This window comes from Entelurus aequoreus, linkage group LG02 (assembly GCF_033978785.1).
Source record: "Entelurus aequoreus isolate RoL-2023_Sb linkage group LG02, RoL_Eaeq_v1.1, whole genome shotgun sequence".
NCBI lineage: Eukaryota > Metazoa > Chordata > Actinopteri > Syngnathiformes > Syngnathidae > Entelurus > Entelurus aequoreus.
Window position 1 is genome coordinate 88938056 of NC_084732.1, and position 9928 is coordinate 88947983.

General features: G+C 38.4%; 1 long non-coding RNA gene across 1 annotated transcript in view; it reads left to right on the top strand.

The window, feature by feature from the left end:
- LOC133640489 (uncharacterized) overlaps window positions 1–8572 on the top strand; it is a 13920-nt gene extending 5348 nt beyond the window's left edge. Inside the window, exons 3-5 of the long non-coding RNA XR_009824174.1 lie at window positions 773–833; window positions 1153–1208; window positions 6460–8572. This is a non-coding gene — a long non-coding RNA (uncharacterized LOC133640489). The remainder of the gene's footprint in view (window positions 1–772; window positions 834–1152; window positions 1209–6459) is intronic.
- The last annotated feature ends 1356 nt before the right edge of the window (window positions 8573–9928 follow it).

Genomic DNA, 9928 nt, shown 5'->3' on the forward strand with positions numbered 1-9928 from the left:
CATTCCAAATGTTCCTGAAATCAATATGTGGGAAGGAGTTCCTCCAGAAGGCAACAGCCTTTGGTGGACAACTTTTATCCAAATTCAGAAAATTTCCTTTGTGTTTGTTGCTACATTTTTTATTTAGAAAGTTTCTCCCAGCTATCATTAAGCCTGGTAAAACACTTTCCTGCTGTTTATACTGTAGACAATATTTAACCAGCTGAATAAGCTGGGCCGGAATGCTATTCATAATTTTTTTATAGCCAATATTTCGTCAATATTATGTTTTTTAATAAATTTAATATAATCCAAAGACATTCTATTCCTATCAAAAAATATTGAGATTTTTTTTTTTTTTCAGCGCATTGTTTGTGAAACAATGTTTTGTTTCTGTGTAATAAGTGTTGGTTATTCCAAAGGATGCATTTACGTGGGGAGAAGTTGTGATTATAGGCCAACTTCCAACAATCTAGAGGTTGTTTGTGAAAATTAGATAACTTAATTGGTAATTTAGAACACTTGTTAAAAACCTGAGGCCACCACATTTTTCAAACAAGAGATTGGGAAAAACAAACCAAATTTTTTTTTTCATCAGACAGACATTTTTTGATCAATTTGATTTTGAACACATGGTTAAGAGTTTCAAAGTCTATATAGCATTGGAACCTCCACCAGTGTAGTTTCTAATCATTGTATTTCTTTTAACATAGTCTGTTTTATTTTTCCATATAGATTTAAACAGAGTGGAGTTTATTGTTGAGTATGTTTTTTTATCTTCATATAATGATAGGGCAGGATAAACCATCGAAGAAATCCATTCAGCCTTGGAGAGCATGATCCTTCCTTGAAAGGTGAGGTCCCTTTCCATTTCTGGATATTTATAGAGAAGTTTTCATCTAATCTATCACTTATCGACTTGTTGATAGTAATTCCAAGATATCGAAGAGAGTTTATAACAGTAATTCCACCAACAGATTGCTTATCTGTTTCATGAATAAACATGTTCTCACACTTCTTCCTATTAATTACCAAACCAGAAGCCTTTGAACAGGTGTGCACAAAGAACGACACTGCTATTACTACCATTATAAACAGTTCTGACCATTTCTCTAAACTTGACACCAAACCCAAATAAGTCTAAAGCTTTATATATGAATTTATACTCTACAGAATCAAAAGCTTTAAGACATCTAAAAAAAGAATGAGAGCTCCTTCATCAATGAGATGTGAGTAGTCGATCATATTCAGTACTAAACGGACAACCGTTCATGAAACCTGACTGTGTGCCTGAAATGATGTTTCCCAAACAAGGTTTTAGTCTTCGAGCGTATAAAGAAGTTGGAATTTTGTAATCTGAATTCAGCAAAGAAATAGGCCTTCAGTTTTCAATATAGAGAATATCTTTGTTAGATTTAGGTAAAAGAGTGCTGATAGCTTGTTTCATTGTTTCTGGCAGTTGGCCTAAATCTAAAACTTTGTTGAAGACACACAAAAGTAATTATTTTGTATTAACCCAGAAGGTTTTAAAGAATTTAAACGGTAAGCCATCAGGGCCAGGACTTTTATTAAGAGGCGCTCTGTTTACAATGTTATCGAGTTCTCCTGTTTTTACGGGACTATCACATGTTGTTGAATTATGAGAAGAAATTTTGGGTTTGAGGGGCTGAAATGTTTGGAAGAATGAGTCACATTCTTCAATATTAAAAGAAGACAAGTACAGCTTTTAATATAATTTTGAGATATACTGTATGTTTTTTTTATTACTTTAGTGTCTGCAGTGAGCACTTCATTAATGTTTAGTTTCTCAATTATTTTTGTAGATCCACGTTTGTTCTCCAAACTATAAACATAATTAGATATTTTTCCAACCATTTAGCTCTTGATCTTATAAATGCATCTTTAGCCTTTTCAATACACATTTTGTCTAGTTTATCTTGAGGATTATGTAATGCACATTTGTCATTATCATCCAAAATTGTTTTTTTTAACTATCTGTTAATTTCAAAGAGGATATATTTGTATTCATATTTTTAGCAAGTTATTTTCCAAAATTTATGGAAAAATCTCTGCACTCATATTTCAACAATTCTCATTTCTGAATAAACGTGAAATCTTCGAGTTTTATGTGTCTAAATATTATTTCTTTAATACCCTTACAGTACAAACTATTGTTTAATATAGAGCAACTTAATTTCCAACATCCTGAATTACTTCTTTTGGCCCCTTTGTTTTGTGATAATAATAAGTAAATCCCAGGAGCAATAAGTCTATCCCTGACTTTGTAGACATCCATCCATCCATCCATCTTCTACCACTTGTCCCTTTTGGGGTTGCGGGGGGCGCTGGAGCCTATCTCAGCTGCATTCGGGCGGAAGGCGGGGTACACCCTGGACAAGTCGCCAGCTCATCACAGGGCCAACACAGATAGACAGACAACATTCACACTCACATTCACACACTAGGACCAATTTAGTGTTGCCAATCAACCTATCCCCAGGTGCATGTCTTTGGAGGTGGGAGGAAGCCGGAGTACCCGGTGGGAACCCACGCAGTCACGGGGAGAACATGCAAACTCCACACAGAAAGATCCCGAGCCTGGGATTGAACTCGGGACTACTCAGGACCTTCGTATTGTGAGGCACATGCACTAACCCCTGTTCCACCGTGATGTCCTTCTGAAACCGACTAAATTAATTATTTCTGTCAGGATGAAGACATTTAAAAGGGTTTATCAGAAATAATTTACTACAGAAATTATTAATTATTGGGTTGATAATAGATTTGTCAATTCTCTGTGGAAATCTGTCAAGTTTAGAGTTTGGGGCTTCTTTAAGGCCTCCTCCAATAATTAAAGAGGCTGTTATATATTGACTGTTCATTTGTAGAATTTTTTTGGCTATGTCATTAAAAAGCTCAACATTTGCAGCTGAGAAGAAAGAACTATGATTCGTTTTGTTGCACAACCGTTATGATCCACCTGCCTTCCAAACTAGTCAACAATTTCCCCTTAAAATTCCTGTGGAACAACATGGCGACGCCACTTGAGTGATTGGAGTCATGACTGAAAAGAGATTGACCTCCCTCTGAAAGGAGTCTTGCTTTTTAGAGCAGCACATTTTTTGACGCTGAATTTTAAAAGACGTGATTTTTTTTCCCAATGAAATTGTCGGCATAATATGGTGTAAACAAATTCAGTTCATAAAATTCAGTGTAAAAAAAAAGTTTACGTAATAAAGACACAAATTAACCTCCATAATGTAACCTCATTCTAGTGATGATATCTACATCAGCAGGCCAGATGCCCAGATAAATGTTACCACACTTCCAGCAGATTGGAATTAGGATTCATAAATCCTACAGTATTGTTTCTGAAGTTATGTTTTTTAGAGCCAGCACACAGCTGCTTTACTAGCTTTATATACCTCTGTTCCATTAAATGCTATCTAAATAGCTATTAATTACCTGGTAGGAACCAATGACTTGGGGGTGGGGAGTATTACTTTTTTTCAGAGGGGCAAACATTTTCAACCTACAATTTATTTGCTTCAGCCTTACTTAAGGGGGCAGTTCATCCCAAAATCTACAAAACAAACAAACAAAATAGTGTAGTGTCGTGTCCATTTAAGAAGACCAGCACCAAGTAGGGGGATTAGTTTTGGGAAACGATACTAATGCATTGATGTAGTCCAGGGGTAGGGAACCTATGGCTCTCGAGCCAGATGTGGCTCTTTTGATGACTGCATCTGGCTCTCAGATAAATCTTAGCTGACATTGCTTAAAAGTGTCGTAGAATTTCTGACCTTTTGACCTATATTTCTTGTCTTTTAAGAATGTCCGCTCATTTTCAATTCTCTTGTATTTTGTGCCATTGAATGGACCAGTGGTGGGACAAAAGTGAATATTAAGTCGTGCCAACCTGTCTACAGAATGTGTTGACTGTCTAAAGCAGGGTTGTCAAACGTACGGCCCACGGGCCGGATCAGGCCCGCGAACAGGTTTTATCTGGCCCATGGGATGAGTTTGCTAAGTATAAAAATGAGCCAACGTTTTTAAATGAAAGAAACTGCTGTTATGAATGTGTCCACTAGATGTCGCAACAACAAATCTTTGTATCTTTGTAGATTATGTTACATATGTAAAAAAATAAAATAAACCACATGATGTTAGTACACTAGTCGAGGAAAATGAGACAACTACATAAATAACATCCTGTAAATTGAGTTTGATATTATTTTTTTTATCTTGATAGATTGAAAATTAACACCAATGAGTTGACTGATGAACATTATTACATGATTTATTCACAAAGTATAAATAATGACACATAAAGTTAAAGTTAAAGTGCCAATGATTGTCACACACACACTAAGTGCGGTGAAATTATTCTCTGCATTTGACCCATCCCCAAAGGGGAGCAGTGAGACGCAGCGGTGGCCACGCACGGGAATCATTTTGGTGATTTAACCCCCAATTCCAACCCTTGATGCTGAATGCCAAGCAGGGAGGTAATGGGTCCCATTTTTATAGTCTTTGGTATGACTCGGCCGAGGTTTGAACTCACGACCTACCGATCTCAGGGCGGACACTCTAACCACAAAGCCACTGAGCATAAAGATAGAATACTATTAACCGCAACATGCAACATGTAAGTGTAAAAAAACAACAACGACATTATGTTTTGTACATTTTCAGAATGTGCTTGTTCTATTTTTAAACAATGAAAACAATCTGAAGTTGTCTTTATTTTTAAGTTATCGTTCCGTGATTTTACCAGTCTGGCCCACTTCGGAGTAGATTTTCCTCAATGTGGCCCCCCATCTAAAATGAGTTTGACACCCCTGGTCTAAAGGATTCGAGTTGTTATGGAACAGATAGGAAAAACAACAAGACATTGACGCATTTAGATAACAAACAATGACGCACAAGAGACAGATAGGAAAAACAACAAGACATTGACGCATTTAGATAACAAACAATGACGCGCAAAAGACATATAAAAAATGGCAGAAGACCGGAACTCGACAGTGATTTTGGCTTGTGTGTGTCTTGTTTGCTCCGGAGTGACATGTGGTCTGTCTGCACGGCCAACTCAATTCAACCTGCACTTCTGATAATGGGTAAATAAATTTGTTGTACTAAACTACTTTTGTTGCCTGTTTAAGCTTCGGACAATCCACTACACAAATTGGCGTCACGAACAGGATGGACTAATTTTAGAATTAACAAATGAAACAAAGTTAAACAAAATCTTCACTGCATTATCAGACTCACGATCTAGAGATATATATATATGGGTTGGACACTATCTTCCTAAAAACATATAAGGATTGTATTATTGCTCGTATAACAACGATTGATAAATAAATCAATAACGGAAAACACTTTCCCTACCACGTCGAGAAACTGCTACTATAATTAAACCCATAAAGCAGGAAATAAAGAAGACCAGAACATGTACAGACCAATTAGCCTTCTCCATGTTATAACAAAAGGAATAGAACATTTGAAATTAAAAAGTGGCTTTGGAGCAATCAAGGCTGCTCACACAGTCAATAAGAGGGGCATTATGTTGACACATCAATTTAATGAGTATTATATTTATCCATGAGAGCATTTTTGTTGTAAATTGTGAGGTATGGCTGTTAAAATCTTGGTTGTTGGTATGAATGATGACAGATGTGAACAAGAGCATGTATTGTCTTTGTGTGATGATGTAAATAAGGTGTGGTTGTATTGTATATTAAGAATGTGTCCATGAAGGGGCATTTTATGACTTTTCTTAATTTGATTACATGCTACAGTATGATTATTTTTTGATTAATTATTGAATATTATGAATGTATATATTTATTATGATTAATTAGTGTCATAATTTTATTGCTTGATTTTTGGATCCCTTTAATTTAGGTAGCCAGGGACTGCAGATGGAAAGTAGCTATTTAGAAATAATCTGGTACAGAACACATCTGTTTCTGAACTTAATGTTTCTGTGCATAGTCCCATCATAGATAGACTAAATTAAATACAACTATTTAGTGAATTATTGAGGCCACAATAATTCACTAAGTGTTGTAAAATATCAAAGTACTATTGCAAAAGCGAACAGTGACCTCAAACATGACCTGTCCTCCGCCTCGGTTCTTGCTGCACTTGACTATCAGCTGTCTTTTCTTTTTATTGGATGTTTCTGAAACTACTAATACTACTACTACTATTACTATTACTACGACTAACACTGTCCCTGTGAGAGGGACAGAGGGGGGAGGTGAGTTTGGATTGGGTCAAGTTTGAGCGTGTTGAGGTTTTATTTAATCGATATGATCAATCCGGTACAAGGATAAAGGAACGTAATGATTTAGATTGACAATTGCAGTGGTTGGCGGAAGCAACCCCACCCTCAAAGGAGGGTGCCAATTCAGTAATTAAATGTTTTGTGAATTATCTAATATCCCGACATGGTTTCCCCAAAATGATTAGGTCAAACAACGGCACCTATTTTAAGAAAACAGGTTATCATCTTGAGTCACAAGATCAGCACTTCTCAGGACCAGCAGCTTCCTAGGAAGGTGGAAAGACCATGAGACCAAAATGGTAAGTTTGCAAAATGTAGAATTTGTGTGCCAGTTCCTCTGTGCAGATTTGAGGATGAAAGCAGCCACCCCAGATTCCCTTGCACTTGCTAAGAGGGGCACGGTCAAAGCCAAGCCAGGACCAACACCCGATACCTGACTGGAAGGAACCGAGAGGAGAGACAACACCTTGCCAGCGATGACGAGAACAACTAAGGTTGCCAGCCAATGTGTCCACCGGGACTCCAGCAGCTGTGGAAAGAAGTGTCGGGAGTGCCGAAGCAGCGAGGAGGCCTGAAGCAAGCCGAGGGCCTGGACCAAAGCCCCACGCCCCATACTCTGCCCCAGCCTTCCCCAAAGCCCCCACAGCTCCAACTCTACCTGAGTTTTCCCCAATTTCGGCCAGCACGCACATGCCATTGCACAGTCTGCCCAATGGACTGAACCACACCCCAAGAAGAGACAGAGACAGACTGTTTGAGTGGATCTCTTTCTTCACCAAGGCAGCCAAAAGCCCAACGAGGTGTCGGCAGGCCACCAGCCTGAGGCACCACCGAGCCATCTATACGAGCACTAATCGAACATGGACTCATACGAAATTCAGTTGTGTGTTCAAAATTAATTGGTAATTAACAATATTGGTAACTACATCCATTGCAAATGCCGGGAAAAATATTTTTGCAAATGTCTTACAGTCATAAGTCTATATACATTCATCTATTTATGTTCAACGATGTTCATGATAAAAGTATTTGTTATTCCTTTACTAAATCAAAGGGTAGGCCACTAATTGTGTTCTGTGAGATGGTTTTACTGCAGGCTGGTAACAGCGATCGCTCTGAAGGAGGGTCATAGACGGAATTTTTGCCTCGTATAAAAACATTGAGGTTTTTGCCTCTATCTGTGGTAGAGATTTAACTAGTGGTCTACATCAGAAATTGTTTTGGTCCAGGGTCTTACCCTGGAAGGAGGGTATGTCGTAGAATTTCTGACCTTTTGACCTATATTTCTTGTCTTTTAAGAATGTCCGCTCATTTTCAATTCTCTTGTATTTTGTGCCATGGGACAAAAGTGAATATTAAGTCGTGCCAACCTGTCTACAGAATGTGTTGACTGTCTAAAGGATTCGAGTTGTTATGGAACAGATAGGAAAAACAACAAGACATTGACGCATTTAGATAACAAACAATGACGCACAACAGACACGTAAAAAATGGCAGAAGACCGGAACTCGACAGTGATTTTGGCTTGTGTGTGTCTTGTTTGCTCCGTAGTGACATGTGGTCTGTCTGCACGGCCAACTCAATTCAACCTGCACTTCTGATAATGGGTAAATAAATTTGTTGTACTAAACTACTTTTGTTGCCTGTTTAAGCTTCGGACAATCCACTACAAAGGCCTACTGAAATGAATTTTTTTTATTTAAACGGGGATAGCAGATCCATTCTATGTGTCAGACTTGATCATTTCGCGATATTGCCATATTTTTGCTGAAAGGATTTAGTAGAGAATATCGACGATAAAGTTCGCAACTTTTGGTCGCTGATAAAAAAAGCCTTGCCTGTACTGGAAGTAGCGTGACGTCGCAGGTTGAAGGGCTCCTCACATTTCCCCATTGTTTACACCAGCAGCGAGAGCGATTCGGACTGAGAAAGCGACGATTACCCCATTAATTTGAGCGAGGATGAAAGATTCGTGGATGAGGAACGTGAGAGTGAAGGACTAGAGTGCAGTGCAGGACGTATCTTTTTTTCTCTCTGACCGTAACTTAGGTAAAAGGGCTCATTGGATTCCACACTTTCTCCATTTTCTATTGTGGATCACGGATTTGTATTTTAAACCACCTCGGATACTATATCCTCTTGAAAATGAGAGGACATTCACAGTGACTTTTATCTCCACGACAATACATCGGTGAAGCACTTTAGCTATGGAGCTAACGTGATAGCATCGTGCTTAAATGCAGATAGAAACAAAAGAAATAAGCCCCTGACTGGAAGGATAGACAGAATATCAACAATACTACTATCAGGAGACACCGAACCAAACACTGGACCTGTAACCACACGGTTAATGCTGTGCCGCCTGTCGAAGCCTAGCAATGCTGTTGCTAATGACGCCATTGAAGCTAACTTAGCTACGGGACCTCGTCAGAGCTATGATAAAAAACATTAGCGCTCCACCTACGCCAGCCCTCATCTGCTCATCAACACCCGTGCTCACCTGCATTCCAGCGATCGGCGGCGCGACGAAGGACTTCACCCGATCATCGATGCAGTCGGCGGCTAGCGTCGGATGGCGCGTCTGCTATCCAACTCAAAGTCCTCCTGGTTGTGTTGCTGCAGCCAGCCGCTAATATACCGATCCCACCTACAGCTTTCTTCTTTGCAGTCTCCATTGTTCATTAAACAAATTGCAAAAGATTCACCAACACAGATGTCCAGAATACTGTGGAATTGTGCGATGAAAACAGAGCTGTTTGTATTGTGATACAATGTGGCCGAATACTTCCGTTTCAACCATTGACGTCACGCGCAAACGTCATCATACATAGACGTTTTCAACCGGAAGTTCCCCGGGAAATTTAAAATTGCACTTTATAAGTTAACCCGGCCGTATTGGTATGTGTTGCAATGTTAAGATTTCATCATTGATATATAAACTATCAGACTGCGTGGTCGGTAGTAGTGGGTTTCAGTAGGCCTTTAGCACCATAAGTAATGATTAATTCCGCTGGTAATCATGGTGTTAAAAATAACGTTCAAAGTATAAAACATTCTCATGCATTTTAATCCATCCATCCGTTTTCTACCGCACCGGTTTAAGAAGTCGCATTAATAGTAAGAAGTATTTTGTTTATTATTGGTTAGTTTCAGAATAACAATGTTATTAAAAAGATAAAGATACTTTCTATACTCTAAAAATGTCCGTCTTACTTAAAAATGCACGCATTTAGTTGTATTCAGTGTTAAAACATATTATATGGCTCTCACGGAAATACACTTTAAAATATTTGGCTTTCATGGCTCTCTCAGCCAAAAGGTTCCCGACCCCTGACGTAGTGTAAAATAATTTAACAAAAAAATTCTGCCCCTTAATTTATATTACTATTAGGTAGGATATAAACAGCAAATCAAATTTAAGTATAGTTTATAAAAATGCAACTTTCCCAAGCTCTGTCACTAAAGACAGTAAGCATAGAGCTTTCATGCTATCTCCCAGTGTTGCGCAATTTAACACACCTGCAGTTGTTCTTTCAAGTATACAACGTTAATGTGCTTTAAAAGGTGATTGGTTGCCCTTTTTTTCTCACACACCAGAGGTAAAAACGCAACCTGGGGAAAACTCCAAATATCAGAGTTTGCTTAAGTTACCTA